A 27,227-nucleotide genomic window follows, 5' to 3' on the forward strand; every position below is an offset into this window, starting at 1 on the left:
AAGACTCGCATTCACAGTATTGTCTTGCATCTTTGACTTGGTCTATATATATATGTTTCTGGAACTCACCCCTTCATTCACCTGAGGAAGGAGCAGTGTTCCGAAAGCTAGTGATTCAAAACAAACCTGTTGTACCTTAACCTGGTGTTGTAAGACTTACTATGCTCACCCCAGTCCAACGCCGGCATCTCCACATCATAAATAAAGACACCTGGGTCAAATATATCAGAGGTTTTAAAGGTACAACATTTTGGCACCTCAGATGGTCCTTCGATAAGAAGTGATACGTTGCTCCGAAGTGGAACCTTCAACCCAGTTTTCTCCAACACTCCGTCTGAGCGTGAATTAAGAGGACACATTGTCCCACCTAACGGCCAGTCTTAAGTGAGTGAAGGACTTATACAGATTTTGACCAGTAAAATTGGGCCATTAACCGGGTGTCTGTAACACGAGGTGAACAAACTACGTATCTAGATCTCGGATAGTCAAGGGAGTTTGGTAAAATCTGGGAGGGAATTTAGTGAATGCCAGACCCCCTAACCCAGAGGATTCCCACACATCTATGACAAATCCTAGGGAGAGAGAGAGAATAAGCAGAGTAGAGCAATGGCAGAATGCCCAGAGTGAGAAGTGACATAAAATTAGCAAACGGGACAGGGATCCCTAAAAGTCACGTAAGAAGGAAAGGATATTCAAACCACCTTGTGGAAAGTGGCCAGTGACAAAAGGCTTCTCGAGAGAGTGATATGGGTTTTAGAAGAAGTTAGTGCGGAAACACAAGTTTTCGAAGATGTCATTGTGGAAACATGAGTTTTAGAAAAGGTCTGTGTGGAAATTTGAGTTTTAGAGGTCAATGTGAACATTTGTGCAATTGTTCGAACAGAAGAGTTTAAACATACTCTAAATGCACGGTAGCACGGTAGCATGGTGGTTAGCATAAATGCTTCACAGCTCCAGGGTCCCAGGTTCGATTCCCGGCTGGGTCACTGTCTGTGCGGAGTCTGCACGTCCTCCCCGTGCGTGCATGGGTTTCCTCCGGGTGCTCCGGTTTCCTCCCACAGTCCAAAGATGTGCGGGTTAGGTGGATTGGCCATGCTAAATTGCCCATAGTGTCCTAAAAAGTAAGGTTAAGGGGGGGGTTGTTGGGTTACGGGTATAGGGTGGATACGTGGGTTTGAGTAGGGTGATCATTGCTCGGCACAACATCGAGGGCCGAAGGGCCTGTTCTGTGCTGTTCTATGTTCTATGTTCTAAATATTTGAGAGAGAATTTATCTTTTCTTGGAGTCTGAATTACAGTTTTGAAGAAAGAACAATGAAGACTACTGTCCTATTCCGCTTCATTTATTTTCTTTGAAATTTCTAATTATTTTTCAGCTTGTTGAGATTGAATGAAAGTATAATGCTTTGAATTCCTTTTGTTTGAATGGAGGCCTCTATGGATGAATGAGAGTGTGTGTGTTTACTAAAGAATGTGAATTTCCTTTGGTATTTCTCGTTTTGTACATGTTATATTCTGCAAAACTGAGTTTTAAATCAATTGGGAGTTATAAACTAGATTTTAATTTTCTTTTAAATTGACAGATCTAAACCAAATTAACTAATTTGGCTCCAGGCCGAGTGCTTTTGCTTTTGTTTAAATACAGATGTATCACAAACGTCACCAAAAACATTATGTGTTCATGAGTGAGGAGATCTACAGGTGGGGAGATGATGTTAAATTTGGGGTGCGTCAATGAAGCTGCAGCAGATGGTGGGATTCTTCAATTACTTAATCACCTGGGGTTAGGAAATGGGAGTCAAAACTTTAAAGGAAATAGCTTGGTTGGGACAATATTTGGAATTGGGGTTTAAAGTAGAAATACACCCTTTTAAATATGTAAATATGTAATTGAATACGCTTTGAATATTGTAAAGAAAGAATGTATTTCTGACTCACTCAGAGTAGGGTTGCCCACATTTATGATCCCATGCGTTTACACTTATGGGATCAAAAGGGGAATTGTGGTACTGAAGGCAGGCTGAGGGGATGCACATGAACCCGGAACAGAGGCTGCCTGATGAAATCCTGGCTGGAATCTATACTGGCTGCAAAAGCACACAAGTCAAAACATAAACCGATTATTGCGATATGGACTTTGATTACCCACTCCAAGTCTATGAATATGTAACAAACTTCCAGACACAGATGATCAACTTTGCAGCAGGATGAAGGACAGAAAAAAGAAGCCATCAGACTCCTTAATGAGCTGATGGCTGGCCAGACAAAGGGAGTTTCAGAGGACAATGGGTCTTGATTGAACCACCATCGATAAACAGGAGTATCCTGTATTTCCCATTAACCAGTGGGGTCTGGCTAGGATAATGGTCGGTCATGGGCACATACAAATGACTCAATCCAAGCTTCCCAGTATAAGAAAGCAGCATGAAACAGATCTGGAGAGAGAAGCTGAGATTTGCCCAGGCACAACCATCACAAGAAGGCCCTGGGTTTCGAACCCAGAGAAGGCATCAACATCGAGTGATCGAAGCCTGTCAGCCTCCTTTACTAAGTGTGGGTAAAACCCAAAGCTCTGCTATGAGTGAGAGTCATATTTTTTTGAGTAAAAAAATTGTGAATAAAATTGCGTTAAACTGTTCATCTCGCAAATAAAGACACCTGGAGTAAGTAAACTGGTCGAACGTATCAGATGTTCTAAAGGTACAACACAGGAATTATTCTTGTGAACCTCCTCTGGACTCTTTCCAAGGCCAGCCCATCCTTCCTTCCATGCTGGGCCCATAATATTCCAAATGGGGTCTAACGAGTGCCGTATACAGCCTCAACAATACATCCCTGCGCTTGTATTCTGGCCCAATCGACATGAATGCTAACATTGCATTTGCCTTCCTAACTGTCAACTGAGCCAGCATGTTAACCTTAAGAGAATCCTGAACTAGGACTCAATTTTGTGCTTCTCATTTCCAAAGCCTTTTCCAATTTAGAAAATAGTTCAGACCAACGTGCATAACCTCACACTTTTCCATAGTGTATTCCATCTGTGACTTCTTTGCCCACTCTCCTAGCCTGTCTGGGTCCTTCTGCAGCCTCCCCCTGCTTCCTCAACACAACCTGTCCCTCTACATCTGCAAACTTAGCAGCAATGCCCTCAGTTCCTTCTATCGTGAATAGCTGTGGACTTAACACTGACCCCTGCTGAACACCACTGCTCGCCGGCTGCCATCCTGAAAAGCACCACTTTATCCACATTCCGCCTATTGCCAGTCAGCCAATCCTCTATTCATGCCAGTACCTTGTCCCTAACACCATGGGTTCTTATACTATTTAGCAGCCTCCTTTACAGCAGCTTGTCAAAGGCCTTCTGGAAATCCAAATAGAGCACATCCACTGGCTCTCCATTGTTTAGCTTCCTTGTTACCTCCTCAAAGAATTCTTTTTTTTTGTTAAATGCTCAATTCTTTTTTTGCCAATTAAGGGGCAATTTAGTGTGGTTGATTCACCTATCGTGCATATCTTTGGGTTGTGGGGGTGAGACTCACACAGACACAGGAGAACGTTGTGTGAAGTTTGCACAATGACCCGGGGCCAGATCGAACCTAGGGCAGGGATCGAACCCGTGTCCTTGGTGTTGTGACGCAGCAGTGCTAACCACTGCACCAACGTATAAATTTAGAATACACAATTCATTTTTTTCCAATTAAGGGGCAATTTACTGTGGTCAATCCACCTACTCTGCACATCTTTGTGCTGCGGGGGCGAAACCCAAGCAAACATGGGAGAATGTGCAAACTCCACACTGACAGTGACCCAGAATCGAACCTGGGACCTTGGCACTGTGAGGCCGCAGTGCTAACCCACTGCAGCACCGTGTTGCCCTCCTCAAAGAATTCCAATAGATTTATGAGGCATGACCTCCCCTTGACAAATCCGTGCTGACTCAGCTCTATTTTACAATACACTTCTAAATACTCCACAATCGCATCCTTAATAATACTCTAAAATCTTACCAACAACAAACGTCTGGCTAATCGGCCTATAATTTACTCTCTTCTGCCTCCCTCCCTTCTTAAACAGGGGTATTATATTAGCCATTTTCCAATCCTCTGGGACCCTCTTTGCCCCCACAATCTCCTCAGCTACCTCCCTCAGAACCCTGGGGTGTAGCCCTTCCGGTCCAGGTGACTTATCCACCTTCAGACCGTTCCGTTTCTCCAGCACCTTCTCCTTAATGATGGTCGTTACACTCACCTCAGCCCCCTGGCTCTCTTGAAGTTCTGTGGTATGCCACTGGCGTCTTCCACTGTGAAGACTGATGCAAAGTACCTATTCAGTTCCTCTGCCATTTTTTTGTTCCGTATTACTACTTCGCCTCATTTTCCAGTGGTCCAATGTTCATTCTTGCAATCTTCATTTATTTTACTAGCTAGCTTACACTCATACTTCGTCTTCTCCCCCCTTGTTGCTTTTTTAGTTGTCCGCTGGTTGTTTTTGAAGGCTTCCCAATCCTCTGACTTCCCACTAATAATCCTTGAATCCTCGCCATATTGTATGCTTTTTCCTTTGCTTTTATGCTGTCCTTGACTTCCCTCGTCAGAAATGATTGCTTTGTCTGCCCCTGAGCATGTTTCCTCCTCCTTGGGCTGTATTTCTGTTGTGCCTCCCGAATAGCCCCTGAAAACTCCTGGCATTGCTGTTCAACCGTATTCCCTGCTAGGCTTCCCTTTCAATCAACTCTGGCCAGCTCCTCCGCCATGTCTTGGGTCACTGTCTGTGCAGGGTCTGCAAGTTCTCTCCGTGTCTGCATGGGTTTCCTCCGGTTTCCTCCCACAAGTCCCAAAAGATGTGCTGTTCGGTAATTTGGACATTCTGAACAGGCGCCAGAATGAGGCGACTAGGGCTTTTCACAGTAACTTCATTTGCAGTGTTAATGTAAGCCTACTTGTGACAATAAAAATGATTATGATTATTCTGATCAAGTCTGCCTCATTACACATCACCAAATCCAGGATTGCTTGTTCCCTCGTGGGCTCCACCACATGCTGCCCTTGTTCACATCACAGCAATGAAAAAGTATAGAATCTTGAGTATAATACACCTGAACGCACTGTGCATAGTTCTGGTCTCCATGTTACTAAAAGAATATTTTTAAAATGCAAAAAAGTTGAAACGAATACCAGAAGTTACGTTAGGCTAGGCAGAATAGGTTGCGGCTCTTAACTGTAGAAATAAAAGCTGATGGTGGTACACCAATGCCATGTTACATTCATAGGCTGCCATCATTTCCTGCACACTACCAGAGATTTAAAAATAAACTTTGTAGCATTTGATCATCATCTGACCCAGTGGTTGTTTTTTTTTAAAATGCATTTTATTCAAACTTGTATCAAAGTAGGTTACAGCAAATAAACACCCCTGGAAACATTCTTCCCAACAATCAACTATACAGTTTGTACAGGTTTTCCACCTTACCCCCCCTCCCCCCGCCACATCCCTGCGACGAACAGCTTCTCAAATACGGTCACAATCACCCCCCCCCACCTTATCTCAAACTCCCTGCTGAGCCCCTTAACTCATACACTACCAGAGATTTAAAAATAAACTTTGTACCATTTGATCATCATCTGACCCAGCGGTTGTTTTTTTTTTAAAACGCATTTTATAACCGCAGAAAGTCGTACAGGTCACCCAACCCTGACGCTGCCCCCAGTGGCGATGCCGACTGCCACTCCAACAAAATTCGCAATCAAAGAGGCAAGGCCAAGACATCGGCCTTCCTCCTCTCCATGAGCTCCGGCTTCTCTGAAACCTCAAATATCGCCACCAATGGGTGCGGGTCCACTCCCTCCTCCACTATCCTGGCTAAGACCGCAAACACTCCCGCCTGGAATCTTCCCAATTTTCACAACCCCAAAATACGTGCGCATGATTCGCTGGCTCCCGCCCACACCTCTCACACTCATCTGCTATTCCCTGAAATAACCTACTCATTCTCACCCGAGTCATATGCACCCTGTGGACCACCTTGAACTGTATCAGGCTCATCCTTGCACAAGAGGAGGTCCCGTTTACACTTCGCAGTGCCTCACTCCACACTTCCCAATTGATCTCCATTCCCAACTCGGTTTCCCATTTCTCCTTGATCTCCACCACCCGCTCGCCTCCCTGCTCCCCAGCCACTTATATATATCCCCAATTCTTCCCTCTCCTCCCACATCCGGAAGCAGCAGTCGCTCCAGCAGGGTGTATCCCGGCAATCTAGGGAACCCCTTCCAGACCTTTCGTGCAAAGTCCCTAACCTGTATATACCTGAACTCACTACCCCTCGTCACTACCCCTCGGCAGCTCTACCCTCTCCCTTAGCTCCTCCAGACTGGTGAACCCTTCCTGCAAATACAAATCTCTTAACTTGACCAGCCTCACTTCCGTCCACTTCCACCACCACCACCCTCCCTCCCCCCACGACCACCACTTGAAACCCATGATTCTCGCACAGCAGCATTCGCACCGACATTCCATCAACCCTAAAATGCCTCCTCAGCTGATTCCATATCTTCACCATGGACTGCACCACTTGGCTCCCTGAATACCTACTTGAAGCCATTGGCAATGCTGCTGTCACCATAGCCCTCAAACTAGACCCCTTACAAGATTCCGCCTCCATCCTAACCCACTCTACTCCTTCTCTCTCCCACCACCGCTGCACCTTGTCCACATTCGCCGCCCAATAATAATGAAGCAAGTTTGGAAACGCCAATCCCCCCCTGCTGCCTCTGTAGCAGGGTCCTCCCCACCCTCAGCACCTTCCCCACCCATAAAAAGTCAGAGATGATTGTGTCCATTTTCCGACAAAAAGGCCTTTGGTATGAAGATCTGGAGAGCCTGAAAGATAAACAAGAACCTCGGCAGAATATTCATTTTCACCACTTGGACCCTCCCCACCAACATTAAGTGCAGTGTATCCCACCTCTTAAGATCCTCCAAGGCCTCCTCCACCAGCTTCGTTAAGTTCCACTTATGGAGCCCATCCATTCCCTCGCTACCCGAATCCCCAAGTACCTAAACCTATCCCTCGCTACCTTAAATTGCATCCCTACCCCCCCCTAAATTAGCCTGCTGTCCCAGCTCATTCAACGGGAACACCTCGCTTTTCCCTACATTCAACTTGTATCCAGAGAACCCTCCAAACCTCCCCAACAGGCCCATAATCCTTCCTATACTCTCCAACGGATCGAATCATACAGCAGGAGGTCATCGGCATAGAGCGACACCCGATGCTCCCTCTGTCCCCTCCCACTCTGCTGAACCCCTGAGAGCCATCAATGGCTCTATGGACAGCGAAAACAGCAGTGGCGACAGCGGGCACCCCTGCCTCGTACCCTTGTAAGTCAAAGCTTTGTGAGCTCATATCATTCGTCCTCACCCTTGCTCTTGGCCCACGTACAGCAACAGCACCTATGCCACAAATCTCGGCCCAAACCCAAACCTTCCCAAGACTTCGAACAAGTACAGCCACTCCACCCGATCAAATGCTTTCTCCGTGTCCATGGACACCACCACCTCCGGTACCAGAGCTTTCAATGGATTCATCACCACATTCAACAGCCGTCTTATTTTACTCACGAGCTGCCTGCCATTCACAAAGCCTGTTTGATCTTCTGCAACCACCCCCGGGATACAATCCTCCATCCTCCCCGCCAACAACTTAGCCAATACCTTCACATCCGTGTTCAATAGTGATATGGGTCTATACAACCCACGTTCCACCGGATCCTTCCCTTTTTTTGGAATTAGTGTGATTACTGCCTGGTTCATCGTCTCCGGCAACTCCCCCTTCTCCAGTGCTTCATTAAATGCCCCCAACAAATGTGGTGCCAGGTCCGCTGCAAATTCCTTATAATATTCTGCCGGGTACCCATCCAGTCCTGAGGCCTTCCCCGACTTGACCCAGTGGTTATTAACCAGTGTGCTGCAACCCTGTGTAATTCTTCAGCGAACAAGCCATGCAGAAAATGTGACTTCAGCTAATGGACCTATGCCGTAAAGGACGAGGCTTCAGCGAGGAGTGGTGGATGCAGAAAGTCACGCACCATGAGTATGTTTCACATTCAAGTAAATCAGGCTGTAAACACGAACACCAGGAAGTTTCCAGCATTTAATTAGCGCCACAAACATCTGCACATTGTCGTCTTTGTGACCAAATATTTCAAGTGAGAAAAATTGTAAAAAAGGAAATGCTATGGATTCAAAGACAAATATTAATTCCCACATGCATGAAATTGAATCAGGCGTGAAAACAACAAAAAATCTGACTAGCTTCTATTCAAACATACCCAATTTACATCATATCTATCTTCCCAATCTGTGCTCCACTAATTTGACTAAAGTGATAAGCTTCGAATATCAAAATCTACAAAAGGATGCTCCAGGTTATGAAAAAGTCAAATAAAATCTTAGTTGCATCCAAAATGGGTTCTGTTCTCAAGATTGTAGAGCATCATGCATGTGGAATTAACCCAGAATAGGATGGTTTCTGTGCAACGTGGCTATTTTTTTTCATTCATCCCATCACTGCGGGAAGTGGGAATATTTAGCTGGTGGCCTACGGGTTAACAGCCCTTTTCAATATTACTGGACAGCTGAATGTAGAAGCATGGAATCCAGAGCAACTCCTTTTTGAGAAGAGTGGAGAATCAATCAACTCAGAAGCTGGTCGGGCAGCCAATTAGCTTGGAGCTTTTTTTAAGCAATGTTAGAGTGGCTACAATATACTGGCACTCCACAAAATCTTTAGGGATCAAAACCATTCTTTGTGTTTCTCCCAGGATGAGAAGATTTTTTTAAAATATTTTTATTCAAACAAAATTTTCATTATGACAAACCAAACAATAATACAACCAACCCCACCTTATTCCCATAATGCACCCAGCTAGTGCCCCCAAACCACCACCCCCTTCACTTCCCCCCCCCCAAAAAAAACAAAAGCCCAACCAACCCTTAACCAAACTAAAAAGACGACCCCCCCCCCCCTTCCCTTGGTGGTAACCAGTTCCCTGAAAAAGGAGATAAAGGCTGCCACCTCAAGTAGAATCCTTCCACTGACTCCCGCGTGGTATATTTGATCTTCTCTATGGGCAAAGATTCCAAGGCGAGGCTTTAGGCAACACCAGGGACCTCCATCCAAGCAGAACTCGCCTCAGGGCAATTAGCGAGGTTCATCCACAAGACTTCTAGCGATGGTGATGTGGTGAGTGGACGCACACTAGGTGGCTTTCCTCCAGACCAGAAGCAAATAGGCACTTCTGTCGAATTTTGGCTGGACATTTGAAAGCAACTTAACCTCCACTGAGAAAAGAAAAGAACCAGAATGCCAGCGAACGTGAGCTCAAGGGGTCGAAGAGACAACAGAAGTGGCAGAAAAGACCATGAGCAGCAGGCGGATGAGACAGGGGACCCACGAGTCGAGGAGGCTCTGGCCACCCAAGAGAGAGTGAGGCCGACGATCTGAGCATTTGCCCCCCCCCCCCCCCCCCCGCCCCCACCTGGAGGAAGATGGAAGACATTCCTTATGAAGGAACTGACCGCCGTGAAAGTGGCAATAAAGGTCAAAATCCAGTTGGTGGTCACGGTCATTGAGTCATAGATATTCACAGCATGTGGAACAGGCCCTTTGGTCCAGCTTATCCATGCCGTCCAGTTTCTATCACTAAACTAGTCCCATTTACCTGCATTTGGCTCATATCCCTCTATCCCACCCTACCCACGTAACTGTGGCGGTGACAGAGGCTATGGTCACCATGCAAAAAACAATCGACGGATTGGGAAAGAAGGTGGAAGCATGGGAAAAATCAATCCAAGAATTAGAGAATGCCTCGACGGATCAGAGTGACACGATTATCGCCCTGGGGGCAGAAGTTAAAAGGTTGGTGGCGACCCAAGAGAACTTAAAAGGGAAAGTTGAGGAGCAAGAAAACAGGTCCCAACGCCAGAACATTTGGATCAGGAGTCTGCCAGAAGGTATTGAGGGCAGGGACCCAATGGGCTACATCGCCCAAATGCTGGGCAACCTAATCGGCAGACAGAGCTTCCTCAACCACCTAGAGATCGACGGAGCGCACAGGTCACTTAGGCCGAAACGCAAGGCAGGGGAACAACCAAGGGCAGCCATCGCGAAGCTGCACCGATACCAGGATCATGAGAGGGTTCTGAGGTGGGCGAGACAGACCAAGGCGAGTATCTGGAAAGGACACAAAATCCGGGTATATCAGGACATTGGGGCGGACTTGGCAAAACGAAGGTCCGAATTTAATCAGGCAAAATCGGCCATGTACAAGAATAGGTTAAGATTCAGAACCCAGCTGCGCTCTGGGTCACGAACAAGGAGCATTACTTTAACCCCCTAGCTGAGGCGAACAAATTTGTGTGGACAAAAGGCCTGGACAAGGGGCCGGCACAGCTGTGATAAAGGTGGAACAGAGAAGGAAAGCGAAAAAGATGGAGACTTCTTAGACACTTGATAAGTTTGCGGGGGACTGTGCTGCCTTGCTCTGATCAAAAAGACCGGGTCACAGGGAAGGGCGAGGACAGGGGATTGCAGGCAAGGGTGAGCTACAGACAGAGGAAGCGGATAGTTGCGGGCATAAGACAGGAGTAAGATTAGACCCGGGAAGGGGGCCACCGCACCAGCCGGGATAGCTAGCACAGGAAGACAGACAGCAAGGGGGGGGGCCACGGCACACCTCCCATCCGGAGAGTGCGCCTGGCTTTGGGGGGAGGGGGAACTGAGCCAGGGTGGGTGAGCGCATGGGGGAAACGTGGAGGGGGCATCACAGGGATGGGGGGGGGGGGGGACGTTGAGGGGCAGGAGAAGGAACACAATGGGAAGGAAGGGTTGGTTTTCGGATTAGTTTTGGCAGGTAAGGTGCAGGCTGAGGGAACAAGATTGCGCCGCAAGTAGTCACTTTGGAGGGTCCCTAAACAAAGGGAGACCATGGAGTGCAGGGGCACACCCACTCATACACACAGTTGGCGGCCATGATAGATGCCCCCTGCACAAAGGAAACCCAGGTGTACAGGGGCCGTGCCTCATGGTGTGAACAGTGACCGCAGCCATTTTGGACGTCCCCCTAACTAAGGAAACTCAGAGCGCTGTGGAATGTCCACCAGCTAAGTATGGTTGATCCCGCAGGAAGGGGAGGGACAAACACCCCCACACCAGGATTATCATCTGGAATGTCAGGGGACTTAACAGCCCAGTGAAAAGATCTGGAGCCTTCGCCTATTTGAGAAGTTTGAAAGCTAACAGTCTTCCTGCAAAAGACACATCTGAGGGAGAAGGGCCGACTGGGGGTCAGGATGGGCTGGGTGGGATAGACTTATTGCTCTATCGTTACGGGAAGAGGGCTAGGGGAGTAGCCATACTGATTAGTAAGAGGACGGTGTTTACAGCAACACGGACAGATACAGACCAAGGGTGAACGGTACGCCATGGTCAGCGGTGTTCTAGACGAGGCACCGGTAGTTCTGGTAAATATTTATGCACCCAACTGGGACAACAGAGATTTCATAAAAAACACCATGGTGGAAATCCCCAACATCGACACACACCGACTGATCATGGAGGGGCGATTTCAACTGTGTACAGAACCCATTGACTGACCGATCGAGCCCCAAAAGGGGGAATAAGACAGGCATAGCCAGGGAACTGGGAGCATTCATGGAGCAGATGGAGGCAATGGACCCATGGTGATTCCTCACCCCGGTGAGAAGGAATTCTCATTCTTTTTGCCAGTGCACAAAAAGCATACACACGGATTGACTTCTTTGCAGTGGGGAAAACGGTGCTTCCAGAAATAGTATGGGCAGAATACTCCACGATAGTCATCTCCAACTATGCCCCACATTACATCAATGTGAGGTTGGAGACGGGCTGTGCCCCCAACACCCCAGATGGAGGTTGGGCCTTTTGGCCGATAAGGTCTTCTGCCAGAAAAAAAAATCACAGGCCATATTGCGAGTGCACCACTAACAATCAGAACTGGGAAGTCTCACATTCCACGTTCTAGGACAAACTGAAGGCAGTGATTAGAGGAGAGATTATAGCCTACATGGCTCACAGAGATAGGGAAGAGAGAGTGGGGCTAGGCAACAATTGATCGACTCTATCCTTGAGGTCGACAGAATGTACTCCGAGGTCCCAACCGTAGAGCTTCTGGAAGAGAGGAAAAAGCTACAAATGGTCTTTAACCCGCTATCCATCAGGAAGGCAGTGCACCAGCTCCGCCAAACACGGGGGACATTCTATGAACACAGAGAAAAGGCGAGCCACTTACTGGCTCACCAACTGAGAAAGCAGGCAGCCACGAGGGAGATAGTGCAGGTGAAGGACAGCAGAGGCGGACTGGTAGTTGAGTCAAGAAAGGTCAAACAAGCATTTGAGACCTTCTACCGTTGACTGTACACCTTCGAATGCCCCCCTCCCCTGCCCAGATGGGGACACAAGAATGAAACGGTTCCTCAATGGACTCAACATGCCAGTCGTGGGGGACGATAGGTGAGAGAATCTGGAAACACCAGTAGGACTGAGAGAGATCATGGACAGCATCAGCTCTATGCAGGCGGGGATGGCGCCTGGACTCAATGGGTTCCCAACAGACTTCTTAAAAGAATTTGCCCCAGCCCTAGCCCGACACCTGCGGGACATGTTCGCAGATTCGCTAGCGAGGGGCATCCTGCCTCCAACACTAACATAGGCCATGATATCACTCATACTCAAAAAAGACATCACTCATACTCAAAACAGACAAAAACCACACGGAATGCGGATCTTATAGACGGGAAGATACTCGCAAATTCCTGGCTAAGAAACTGGAGAATTGCATACCAGAGGTGGTCGCAGAGAACCAGGCGGGCTTTGTCAAGGGTAGACAGCTAACTGAGATCATCAGGTGGTTGCTGAATGTAATAATGATCCCATCCGGGGAGAGAACACCAGAGGTGATCGCCTACTTGGACGCAGAAAAGGCCTTCGGCAGAGTCCAATGGAAATATCTCACTAAGGTAATAGAGCTGTTTGGGCGAGGAACGGAGTTCACCTAGTGGGTGAAACTCCTGTACAAAACCCCCAAGGCGACCTTTTGGACCAACATCACCAGTTCTGAATATTTCCAGATGCACAGAAGCACAAGGCAGGGATGCCCACTGTCCCCACTCTCGTTGGCACAGGCAATCGGACCCCTGCCGATCGCTCTGTGGGACGAGAAAGGCTGGAAGGGCAGCCAAAGAGGAGGCAGAGAGCACAGAGTTTCATTCTATGCAGATAACCTGCTCCTCTACATCTTGGACCCATAGAATGGCCTGAAAGTAATCATGAAGTTCCTTGAAGAGTTCGGGGCCTTCTCAGGCTACAAACCCAAACAGGGGAGGGACCATTCAAACTAACCCAAAGCAAATTCCACTACCCGAGAATCCAGATAGCCCATGACTGGACACGTACCCACAAGTGGAATCTGACCAGTCTGGCGGAGGATGTTAAAAAGGACCTACAGAGATGGGATGCACTCCTGTTCTCCCTGGCAGGGAGGTTGCAGGCAATCAAGATGAACGTACTGCTGAGGTTCCTCTTCCTGTTCAGATCCATACCAATCTTCATCCCCAAGGACTTTTTCAAAGGGACAGACAACATGATCATGCCGTTGTGCGAGGGGGAAAAGAACCCAAGGATCCCCAAACCGACACGGCAAAGGAGGAAAAATATAGGCTGCCTGGCCTTACCAAAGCTGCAATACTACCACTGGGCATCCACAGTCTAATGGGTGATGGGTTGGATAAGATACATGGAATGGGTCCTGCAAGGGAACGTTCCTCCGGGCTCTGGTCAGAGCAGCGCTCCCATCCTTCACAACGAGATAGGTCGAGTCGACACACACCTGCGTCAGCATGGCCAGCAACACCCTCCTATTGTGTTTGCCTTGCAAATGACTCCACCAAACACCTTGACTTGTCCAAACCAGGATCTTTATTGAATTGCACTTGATAAGATAGCGATCTGTTACAGAGCAAGTTATCATGGAGTTTCTTTGTACTCCTCTGCAACTACACCTAGCATGACTATTCACCTGTATGTCTTACTACCATCTCCTACAACCATATCTTGATGGCTGGATGGGGTTTCCACTTATATGGGAGTCCCTGGTCACATGACCACAGTCTTGCAACCGCATGGTGTGTCTGTGCCACCACCTACTGACTGGAGGTTGCACACCATCCATCTATGATATTGCTTACAGGCATTCACCACATCCCCGGGACACAATCATTAAACATATCGAGCAGAAGTGGGACCAACTGACCAACCAACTGTTTATAAAATGCAATTGGGAACCCATTCGGTCCCAGTGCTTTGCCCGTCTGCATCAACCGAATACAACTCATTATCTCCTACAGCCCAATTGGCGTCTCCAACTTCCGCCTTCTCTCCTGCTCCACCTCCGGGAACGACAACCCATTCCAAAATTGTCTCACGAGACCCCAACTGGAGGTTCTGACTCGAACAACCCATGATAGAAGGCCTCAAAAACGTCATTCACCTTCTCTGGGGAAGAAACTATCCCGCCACCCAAGTCCCTGACCTGCACTATCTCCCATGAAGCTGCCTGCCACCTCAGCTGGTGAGCCAACAGACGACTGGCCATCTCCCCATATTCATAGTAACTCCCCCTCGAGCGATGCAGCTGGGTCACCGCCTTACATGTTATCAACAACTCAAACTCCAATTGCAACCTCTTTCTGTCCACCAATAAGTCCGGCAACGGGGCGATCAAGTATTGTTGGTCCACCTCAAGAATGAAATTCACCAGCCTCTGCCTCTCCACCTTGCCAGATTTATCCCTATGCACCTTAAAAGAGATTATCCCCCCCTTAACCACCATCTTTAGGGCCTTCCAGAGCATGGCAGCGAGACTGTCTGGTTCCTGTTGAACTGAACATAATCCACAATGCCAGAGGATACCCTCTCTCAAAAACTCTTATCTAGACCTCCACAGGGGACTCAGAGCGATCCGGCTCCAACATCAGGTCCACAAAACGCAGAGCATAATTTGATATAACAATCGGTGAATAACCCAACCCCGCTCTTCCCAGCAAGAGACCTATAGACCACAAAGAATCTGTTTGGGAGTAGACCCCCCAAAAAATCCCGTATTCCTCAGAAACTTAATGAGTCTGTCCCGCCCTCTCCTCCCCCCACCGTGCAATGAACATCAATAACTCCTTCGCCACCCCTGATGGACTCCCGAGACTTGCAACTCGACCTATCCAGTTTAGGATCCAAGTCAGAATTAAAATCTACCCCTATTATTAACTGATGAGAATCAAGATCTGGGACAGACGCCAGCACCTTGTTGAATGCAATGTCATCCCAGTTCAGTGCATATGCTTACCGGCATGCCCAACAACGACCCACTGACTATTACGTGCTTCCCACCTGAGTCAGCCAATATATTGCCCACAGAAAAAGCCACCTTATTAATCAACACCGCGCCGCCCCACCCGTCCCTGCCCTACAATCAAAACCTGAGTGGTGTGCCTGCCCCATTCCCTCCACAATCTCTTTTGCTCCTCAATGTTAAATGGGTCTCCTGTAAAAATACCACATCCGCCTTCAAACTTCTCAAGTGCGCAAACACCCGGGGCCTTTTTACTGGGCCATTTAAACCCTCACATTCCAGGTTATCAACCGGATCTGGGGTCTCTGGCCCTTCCCCCCCCAAACCAGGATTAGCCATATCCACCCTGTGAGACAATCCAGCAGTGCATCAACCCGCGCCAGCTGCAGGCCCGCTCAAGCTGGCCAGCACATTTCCCATAAAGCCAGTCCCAAAGTAAAGGAATCACCGTCAGCAGTCTCCCCCTCCCTCCCAATCCCACCCTGAAGACCAAACAACCAACAGAAGTACAAAAGCCCCACCTGACCCCAAGCCCAAACAAAGCAGAAACAAAAAGCTCATTACCTTAAAAAAATCAAAAGAAAAACCCACGGTAACAAACTGTAGACTTTCTCTGCTCCCATTAACTAGCTATACTGCTTGCAATGTGGCCCTCACACAGGGTAAAAAAACAAAGTCAACACGACAACATATCAACCAACGATCAACAACTCTCCTCGTCCCCCAGCATCCAAACTTCAATGCAGAGCCCTAGAAGAAAAACAACACCCAGTCCCCCTCCCCACAAATAAAACACGACAGTACAATATACAAATCCCAACTTCGCCTGGAACTAACACCCACCAACAAGCCCAGATACAACCGCAAGCCCTCCCCCATATTACAAAAATCCCCCACAAGATACAAATACAGACGTAGTTAACAATGCACAAACAACAAACTCCATAATCTTCAAACACTTTAATTCGCCCTCAGTCCGTGGTTCCCGACAAACTCATTCGCATCCTCGGCGCATCAAAATAATAGTCTGTCCTCAAAAGTTACCCAAAGACGAGCCGGTTACATACACCACATCAAACCTCATGTTGCTTTTGTACAGCGCAGCCTTGACCTTAGTAACCTTGCACTCCTTCTCACCACATCTGCCCCAAAATCATGGTATATTATGATGGCATGGTCCTCCCATTTACAGGATTGGATTTGTTTATTGTTACGTGTACCGAGGTACAGTGAAAAGCATTTTTCTGCGAGCAGCTCAACAGATCATTAAGTACATGAGAAGAAAAGGGAATAAAAGAAAATACATAATAGGGCAACACAAGATATACAATGTAACTACATAAGCACTGGCATTGGATGAAGCACACAGGGTGCTGGTTTAGCACAGTGGGCTAAACAGCTGATTTGTAATGCAGAACAAGGCCAGCAGCGCGGGTTCAATTCCCATACCAGCCTCCCCGAACAGGCGCTGGAATGTGGCGACTAGGGGCTTTTCACAGTAACTTCATTGAAGCCTACTTGCAACAATAATTGATTATTATTATTATTAATGAGGTCAGTCAATAAGAGGGTCATTTAGGAGTCTGGTGACAGTGGGGAAGAAGCTGTTTTTGAGTCTGTTTGTGCGTGTTCTCAGACTTCTGTATCTCCTGCCCAATGGAAGAAGTTGGAAGAGCGAGTAAGCCGGGTGGGAGGGATCTTTGATTATGTTGCCCACTTTCCCCAGGCAGCAGGAGGTGTAGATGGAGTCAATGGATGGGAGGCAGGTTCTTGTGATGGACTGGGCAGTATTCACGACTCTCTGAAGTTTCTTGCGATCCCGGGCCGAGCAGTTGCCATACCCGGCTGTGATGCAGCCCGATAGGATGCTTTCTTTAGTGCATCTGTAAAAGTTGGTAAGGGTTAATGTGAACATGCCGAATTTCCTTAGTTTCCTGAGGAAGTATAGGGGCTGTTGTGCTTTCTTGGTGGTAGCGTCGACGTGGGTGGACCAGGACTGATTTTTGGAGATGTGCACCCCTAGGAATTTGAAACTGCTAACCATCTCCACCTCGGCCCCGTTGATGCTGACAGGGGTGTGTACAGTACTCTGCTTCCTGAAGTCAATGACCAGCTCTTTAGTTTTGCTGACATTGAGGGAGAGATTGTTATCACTGCACCACCCCACTACAGCCCTGATCATCCTTCACCCACCTCAGGACGTGTTCCTTATCAGTTATCGATGAAACCCGACTATGATCACCAGAGGTGGCTGCCTCAATCTTGGCTTCTCCCTCAGCGATCTACGATCCAACTCAGGAGGGGTCGAGAAGACTCCCTCCCTCGCCAATTTTCCGAACAACTTGGACATATAGTCCATAGAGTTGGAGTATTCCAGGCCCTCTGGTAGCCCGACGATCCTTAGATTTTGCGATCTAGAACAGTTCTCCAGATCGTCAACCTTGGTCTTTAGCTCCTCTGCCTCCAAGGAGGCTATCCGATCACTGCAATCAAGAGAGTGCCTCCTGAACCTTCTGTATCGTCACCCAATGTACCTCTACCCACCAGCTAATCTTGTCCTATTTTTCCCAAATTGATGCCAAAGCCCCCACCATTGCTTTCTCCAGATCCTCAGTGACCTCCTGTCGTTGCTTCTTCAGTTTGTCAGTCAGGAAGCTAACCAACTTCATAGAACATAGAACACTACAGCGCAGTACGGGCCCTTCGGCCCTCGATGTTGCGCCGACCTGTGAAACCATCTGAAGCCTATCTGACCTACACTATTCCATTTTCATCCATATGTCTATCCAGTGACCACTTAAATGCCCTTAAAGTTGGCGAGTCTACTACTGTTGCAGGCAGGGCGTTCCACACCCCGACTACTCTCTGAGTAAAGAAACTGCCTCTGATATCTGTCCTATATCTATCACCCCTCAATTTAAAGCTATGTCCGCTCGTGTTGGTCATCACCACCCGAGGAAAAAGACTCTCACTGTCCACCCTATCTAACCCTCTGACTATCTTATATGTCTCTATTAAGTCACCTCTCAGCCTTCTCCTCTCTAACGAAAACAACCTCAATTCCCTGAGCCTTTCCTCGTAAGACCTTCCCTCCATAACAGGCAACATCCTAGTAAATCTCCTCTGAACCCTTTCCAAAGCTTCCACATCCTTCCTATAATGTGGTGACCAGAACTGCACGCAGTACTCCAGGTGCGGCCGCACCAGAGTTATGCACAGCTGCAGCATGACCTTGTGGTTCCGAAACTCAATCCCCCTGCTCATAAAGGCTAGCACACCATATGCCTTCTTAACAGCCCTATTAACCTGGGTGGCAACTTTCAGGGATTTATGTACCTGGATGCCGAGATCTCTCTGTTCATCTACACTACCAAGAATCTTGCCATTCGCCCAGTACTCTGCATTCCTGTTACTCCTTCCAAAGTGAACCACCTCACACTTTTCCGCATTAAACTCCATCTGCCACCTCTCAGCCCAGCTCTGCAGCTTATCTATGTCCCTCTGTTTCCTACAACATCCTTCAGCACTATCCACAACTCCACCGACCTTCGTGTCATCTGCAAATTTACTAACCCATCCTTCTACACCCTCTTCCAGGTCATTTATAAAAATGACAAACAGCAGTGGCCCCAAAACAGATCCTTGCGGTACACCACTAGTAACTGAACTCCAGGATGAACATTTGCCATCAACCACCACCCTCTGTCTTCTTTCAGCTAGCCAATTACTGATCGAAACCGCTAAATCACCTTCAATTCCATACTTCCTTATTTTCTGCAATAGCCTACCGTGGGGAACCTTATCAAACGCCTTACTGAAATCCATATACACCACATCAACAGCTTTACCCTGATCCACCTGTTTGGTCACCTTCTCAAAAAACTCAATAAGGTTTGCGAGGCATGACCTACCCTTCACAAAACCGTGTTGACTATCGCTAATCAACTTGTTCTTTTCAAGATGATTATAAACCCTATCTCTTATAACCTTTTCCAACATTTTACCCACAACCGAAGTAAGGCTCACAGGTCTATAATTACCAGGGTTGTCTCTACTCCCCTTCTTGAACAAGGGGACAACATTTGCTATCCTCCAGTCTTCCGGCACTATTCCTGTCGACAAAGACGACATAAAGATCAAGGACAAAGGCTCTGCAATCTCCTCCCTGGCTTCCCAGAGAATCCTAGGATAAATCCCATCTGGCCCAGGGGACGTATCTATTTTGACATTTTCCAAAATTGCTAACACCTCCTCCTTTTGAACCTCAATTCCATCTAGCCTGGTCGACTGAACCGGAGTGTTCTCCTCGACAACATTGTCTTTCTCCAGTGTAAACACTGACGAGAAATATCCATTTAACGCTTCCCCTATCTCCTCTGATTCCACACACAACTTTCCACTACTATCCTTGATTGGCCCTAATCTTACTCTAGTCATTCTTTTGTTCCTGGTATACCTATAGAAAGCCTTAGGGTTTTCCTTGATCCTATCCGCCAACGACTTTTCGTGTCCTCTCCTCGCTCTTCTTAACTCTCCCTTTAGGTCCTTCCTGGCTAACTTGTAACTCTCAAGTGCCCTAACAGTCATACACTGAGTGTCCACAATCTCAGCAGAAGCCACCACCATGTTCCCAGACATTACATGAACGAGAGGGCCTTATTTAATCAAATTATACCAATTTCGAGGGCAGCACGGTGGCACAGTGGTTAGCTTTGCTGCATCACAGCACCGAGGTCCCAGCTTCAATCCCGTCTCTGGGTCACTGTCGGTGTGGAGTTTTCACATTCTCCCCGTGTTTGCGTGGGTTTCACCCCCACACCCCAAAAATGTGCAGTGTATGTGGATTGGCCACGCTAAATTGCGCCTTAATTGGTAAATAAAATTAATTGGGTACTCTAAATTTTAAAAAAAAATTATACCAATTTCCTCCAAATAAATTGCACATAAATGAAGCAGAAAGGACCAAAAACCAAGCACCCAGGCGGGAGCCACCTCGCTGCCACTGGAAGTCGGCAGAAAATTTTAGAAGAACATAATTGACATTCCCTATGCCCTGCCCTGCTCAGGAATCCTACTATTACTTGTGGTGGCTACTCGTTCCAACAATAATCATTTATATCAAAACGCTACTCAAGATTTGGCATAGACTCCTACGAGGAGAGCAGAGATGTAAAGCGTGAAACTTTACAGAAAAGAGCAGGCAATTTGAGGTGTAGCATGGTAGAATAGTGGTTAGCACTGTTGCTTCACAACGCTAGGGATCCGGGTTCCACTCCCGGCCGGGTGTCACTGTCTGTGCGGAGTCTGCATGTTCATAGCATATATAAATGATTGGGAGGAAAAAATAACTGGTCTGATTAGTAAGTTTGCGGACGACACAAAGGTTGGTGGAATTGCGGAAAGCGATGAGGACTGTCAGAGGATACAGCAGGATTTAGATCGTTTGGAGACTTGGGCGGAGAGATGGCAGATGGAGTTTACTCCAGACAAATGTGAAGTAATGCATTTTGGAAGGTCGAATACAGGTAGGGAATATAGTGAATGGTAGAACACTCAAGAGTATTGACAGTCAGAGATATCTAGGTGCACAGGTCCACAGGTCACTGAAAGGAGCAACACAAGTGGAGAAGGTAGTCAAGAAGGCATATGGCAAGCTTGCCTTCATTGGCCGGGGCATTGAGTATAAAAATTGGCAAGTCATGTTGCAGCTGTACAGAACCTTAGTTAGGCCACACTTAGAGTATAGTGTTCAATTCCGGTCGCCACACTATCAGAAGGATGTGGAGGCTTTAGAGAGGGTGCAGAAGACATTTACCAGAATGTTGCCTGGTATGGAGGGCATAAGCTATGAGGAGAGGTTGAATTAACTTGGTTTGTTCTCACTGGAACGACGGAGGTTGAGGGGCGACCTGATAGAGGCTACAAAATTATGAGGGGCATAGAGAGAATGGATAGTCAGAGGCTTTTCCCCAGGGTAGAGGGGTCAATAACTAGGTTTAAGGTGCGAGGGACAAGGTTTAGATGAGATGTATGAAGCAAGTTTTTTTACACAGAGAATAGTGGGTGCCTGGAACCCGCTGCCGGAGGAGATGGTGGAAACAGGGATGATAGTGATATTGAAGGCACATCTTGACAAATACATGAATAGGATGGGAATAGAGGGATACGGATCCCAGAAGTGCAGAAGATTTTAGTTTAGACGGGCAGCTTGGTCGGCGAAGGCTTGGAGGGCCAAAGGGCCTGTTCCTGTGCTGTACTTTTCTTTGTTCTTTGAAGGGTTGAAGTAAGATTTACCTCAAAACCTGAGGCACAAGTTGTATCTTCATTAACCACTAAATATGGGGTCAGTTTACATAGTGGACAAACATACATCTTATTAAAAGAACTTACTTTACACTTATATATATTTGTTGACATATCTTCCACAGTGTCATATATTTTCCTCATTTTCTATTAGGAACTGTGTACATTGGTGCATCTGTAATTCTCCCTCAAATTGTACTGTTCATTTGATACTTGTTGCAAAGTATTATTCTTTAATAAATATTTACGGTCATGTTCCTTGTACATCTACTGACAAGCACTGCTATTAGCTTTTGGGGTAAAACGTTAACTGTGCCATTTTGGCACAAAGCTCAATCTTTGCAACTACACTGGTGTAGTCACATCAAAAGGAACCAATTAAAAATATTACCATACTGAAAATATCTGGCAGTTCTTTGGGTCCCTCACTCCAACAAATAATTTCGTCATAGTCGTAGTTTTTTTTTGGATTGGATTTGTTTATTGTCACGTGTACAGAGGTACAGTGAAAAGTATTTTTCTGCGAGCAGCTCAACAGATCATTAAGTACTTGGGAAGAAAAGGGAATAAAAGAAAATACATAATAGGCAACACAAGATATACAATGTAACTACGTAAACACTGGCATCGGATGAAGCATACAGTGTGTAATGTTAATGAGGTCAGTCAATAAGAGGGTCATTTAGGAGTCTGGTGACAGCGGGAAAGAAGCTGTTTTTGAGTCTGTTCATGCGTGTTCAGACTTCTGTATCTCCAGCCCGATGGAAGAAGTTGGAAGAGTGAGTAAGCCGGGTGGGAGGGATCTTTGATTATGCTGCCCGCTTTCCCCAGACAGCAGGAGGGGTAGATGAAGTTAATGGATGGGAGGCAGTTTCTTGTGATGGACTGGGCGTTATTCACGACTCTCTGAAGTTTCTTGCGGTGCAGGGCCGAGTTGCCATACCAGGCTGTGATGCAGCCCGATAGGATGCTTTCTATGGTGCATCTGTAAAAGTTGGCAAGGGTTAATGTGGACATGCCGAATTTCCTTAGTTTCCTGAGGAAGTATGGGCGCGGTTGTGCTTTCTTGGTGATAGTGTCGACGTGAGTGGACCAGGACAGATTTTTGGAGATGTGCACCCCAAGGAATTTGAAACTGCTAACCATCTCCACCTCGGCCCCGTTGATGCTGACAGGGGTGTGTACAGTACTTTGTTTCCTGAAGTCAACGACCAGCTCTTCAGTTTTGCCGGCATCGAGGGAGTGATTGCTGTCATTACACCTCTCCACTAGGTTCTCTATCTCCCTCCCGTTTTCTGACTCGTCGTTATTTGAGATCCGGCCCACTATGGTCGTATCGTCAGCAAACCCCTGGATGGATTTGGAACCAAGTTTTGCCACACAGTCATGTGTGTACAGGGAGTAGAGCAGGGGGCTAAGTACGCAGCCTTGCGAGGCCCGGTATTGAGGACTATTGTGGAGGAGGTGTTGGTGTTCATTCTTACTGATTGTGGTCTGTTGGACAGAAAATCGAGAATCCAGTTGCAGAGTGGAGAGCCAAGTCCTAGGTTTTGGGGCTTTGTATTGAGGTTGGCTGGGATTATGGTGTTAAAGGCAGAGCTGTAGTCAATAAATAGGAGTCTGATGTAGGAGTCCTTGTTTTCGAGATGCTCTAGGGATGAGTGTAGGGTCAGGGAAATAGCGTCTGATGTGGACCGGTTGCAGCGGTGTGCGAATTGAAGTGGATCAAGGCGTTCTGGGAGTATGGAGGTGATGCGCATCATGATCAACCTCTCGAAGCACTTCATTACGACTGAAGTCAGGGCCACCGGACGGTAGTCGCTGAGGCACGTTGCCTGGTTCTTCTTTGGTACCGGTATGATGGTGGTCTTCTTGAAGCAGGTGGGGACCTCGGAGTGGAGTAGGGACAGGTTAAAGATGTCCCATGATATTTCCCAACTCCAGCCCCAAGATATTAACTTCAGTACCTAAACATGATACGTGTATATATTCAAAATAAAAGACGCTGAAGAGAGAATTAAAGAGTATAATCAACCTTCAGGGTTCAGGGAATGATCATAAATCATTCAAGCTTTGTCTTGCTTTCTGTTCTTGTTTCTGAACTGTTTACAGAATTATGGTCTCGCACTAAGCTTTCTATTCTACATTTATGTCCACATAATACAGTAGATTCAGTTTTTTGTCAATTCATAAAATCCTGCTCAAGTCTGAACCTCATCATGTCACGAAAAATTGCAGCATTCTACAACCTACTGATAATTCCAGGTTATTTTGCACAAACATTTTAATTAAGCAATGCAAATAACACAATCACCAAAATTTCAGACTTAAAGAAATTGCACTCAAGACAGCTCAAATCCCTCAAGAGAAATAAGAAAAATAAACTGGCAGTTACGTGGCACCTTCAACACATTCAGCACCCCTGAAAGGGATGCATGGCCAATTAAGTATTTTTGAACAATAGCTATTGTTGTTCTGCACAAACAAGGTGTTAAAATAGCTAAGGATATAACTGACCGAGACCACAAAGTCTTAGCAGATTCTAAACAATCTGACCAATGCAGAGTGGTAATTAACAAAATATGTCACAGGACGTTGCAGTTAAAATGTGTAATGTTCTAGTCAGACAGCAATATAAATATTTCATCTAGCTCTGGTTGCCAAAACACTCAGATAGACACAGTTTTGACGAAAGATCATAGATGCGAAATGTGAACTCTGCTTCTCTCGCCACAGATGCTGCCAGACCTGCTGAGTGTTTCCACTTTATCTGCTTTTATTTCAGATTTCCACTTCTGCACTATTTTGTGTGTGTTCTAGACACTCAATTGCTTAAGCCATGCAGAAAACAGCCATGAAGGCTCAATTCAAGCATCAGAACTATAATGAAAGACTGAAGATGCATCAAAGAAACTATCTTTAAAGAGGCACATATTTTGTTAAGAGAACAGAAAAAGTATTTTACTTAAAACTAAATTCAGAGCGCAAGACAACGGGACACACCCTCCAACTAGTTTTTAAATTCAGAAATGCTTCATGCATAGCAATGAATGTATGGAATGGTCTTCCAAAGACAGGACCAAAGGCAACAACTTGGAACTTTCAAAGAGACACTTTGATGCTGCAATGCTCAAATTTAAGGATCATTTGGATTGGATAGATAAATTAAGACCTTGGCACCATGAATCAAGAGTTGCTGTAATGCAGCATTTTGTTCACCACCTACAGCAACAACTTGCTTGTTTCCCAATCTATGGCTGCACCAAAAGGTTCTTTAGAATTTTGAGTCATACATCAGAACTTACACGTCCAAACGAGACACATTTCAGAAAGCCACACAATTTTGCAACAACTCCAGAGCAAAAGCCAACTACAATGTTATTTTGCGGGTGGAACTGTGGCACAGTGGTTAGCACTGCTGCCTACAGAAAAGAGGACCTGAGTTCGACCCCGGCCCCGAGTCACTGTCTGTGTGGTGTTTCCCCATTCTCCCCGTGTCAGCATCCAAAGATGTGCAGGTTAGGTGGATTGGCCACTAATAAAGATTACAATAATAATCTTTGTGTCACAAGTAGGCTTACATTAACACTGCAATGAAGTTACTGTGAAAAGCCCCTAATCGCCAAACTCCGGCACCAGTTCGGGTACAGAGAGGGAGAATTCAGAATGGCCAATTCATCCACCAAGCACATCTTTCAGGACATGTGGGAAGAAACCGGAGTGCCCGGAGGAAACCCACGCAGACACAGGGAGAATGTGCAGACTCCTCACAAACAGTTTCCCAAGCCGGGAATCAAACCCGGGTCCCTGGCGCTGTGAAGCAACTGTGCTAACCACTGTGCTGCCATACCCTTTTGCTCCTTATTTGGAAAAAAATTGAGCACTCTAAATTTATTTAAAATGTTATTTTCATTCCCAATGTGCACTACATCAAATAATGACTGCCACCTCCCCCATGATGGTGACAGAACTACATTACAAGGAAGATTTATTTATGGCAAAGTAATAGATGTCACAGGATTCTTATTTTCACAACAGAATATAAAAAGTTTCTACTTGCGAAATAGAATTGAAAGTTAAAGCACCATTTTTAGTCAGGGTGGGTGCAGAAGTGCAGCACAAATCGCCTACGTTCTCCTAAACAATGTCTGTATCAAAATCTGAGAGCTGGACTAACAAACCTAACCAGCACTGCCAGTTGTCATAACCCCTACCACACATTATGGCACCACCACCCCAACAGTGCAACCCTGGATTGACTGCTTGTCCGAACATGGAAGCATTTAAAATAAAAAGGTAATTCTAAAGGGGGTGCAGGAGCAGAGTGGCCTGGGTGCATATGTGCAGAAGCCAATGAATGTGACAGGACAGATAGAGTGGTCAAAGCATAGAGTGTCCCAGGCATTATCAACATGGGCATAGAATGCAAGAGCAAGGAGGTGAACTTGCTTGAGATATTGGTTCGGCCTCAATGTGTATTGAATCCAGTACTGGGCTCGCACTTCAGTAAAGATGCAAAGACATTAGATTGCAGAAATGATTCACGAGACTGGTTCCAGGGATGAGGAAATTCAATTAAAGTTAGGGCTGTTTCCGTTGGGAGAAGGAAAGGCAGGAACATTTATAGCAGTATTCAAAGACCATAAGACATAGGAGCAGAAGAATTAGGCCACTCGGCCCATCGAGTCTGCTCCGCCATTCAATCATGGCTGATATTTTTCTCATCCCCATTCTCCTGCCTTTCCCCACATAACTCCTGATCCCCTTATTAATCAAGAACCTATCTATCTCTCTCTTTAAAACACTCAGTGATTTGGCCTCCACAGCCTTCTGCGGTAAAGAGTTCCATAGATTCACCACTCTCTGGCTGAAGAAATTCCTCCTCATCTCCGTTTTAAAGGATCGTCCCTTTAGTCTGAGATGGTGACCTCTTTCCTACAAGTGACATCTATTACTATGCCATAAATCATGAGGGGTCTGGACAGAATAGGTAGGGAGAAACTGTTCCCCCTCCTGAAAAGATCGAGAACAAAAGGACACAGATTTAAGCTCATTGGCAAAAGAAGCAACGGCGCCATGACGCAAAATATTTTCAGGCAGCAAATGGTTAACAGTGCCAGGGTGTGGGGTGGAGGCAGATTCAATCAAGGCATTCAAAAGGGAATTAGGTAGTTATCTGAAAATGACAAACATGCAGGGTTACGGGGTTCTTACAAGCCGTGCCCAGCATACCCTCTAATACTATCTTTTACTCTCGTTCTCTGCTTCTAAAACTTCATTATATTATATTCTGCAGTCTCTCCTTCCTTCCCTATGCATTGTTTGTACAGCATGCAAGAAACAACTTTTCACTGTATACTAATACATGTGACAATAATAAATCAAATCAAAAAGGAAGGTGGGAATTGGAGAGCCAGTGCAGAAGTGATGGGCCGAATGGCTTCCTTCAGTGCTGCAACAAATTTAGGAAAATTGGGGTCA

The 27,227-nt window shown here is 46.5% G+C and overlaps 1 protein-coding gene across 6 annotated transcripts in view; it reads right to left on the reverse strand.

Moving 5' to 3' along the window:
• Window positions 1–27,227, reverse strand: part of nipa2 (NIPA magnesium transporter 2) — a 72,550-nt gene that overhangs the window by 44,102 nt on the left and 1,221 nt on the right. The window lies entirely within an intron of this gene.

The sequence above is a fragment of the Scyliorhinus canicula genome, chromosome 14 (assembly GCF_902713615.1).
Source record: "Scyliorhinus canicula chromosome 14, sScyCan1.1, whole genome shotgun sequence".
Taxonomy (NCBI): domain Eukaryota; kingdom Metazoa; phylum Chordata; class Chondrichthyes; order Carcharhiniformes; family Scyliorhinidae; genus Scyliorhinus; species Scyliorhinus canicula.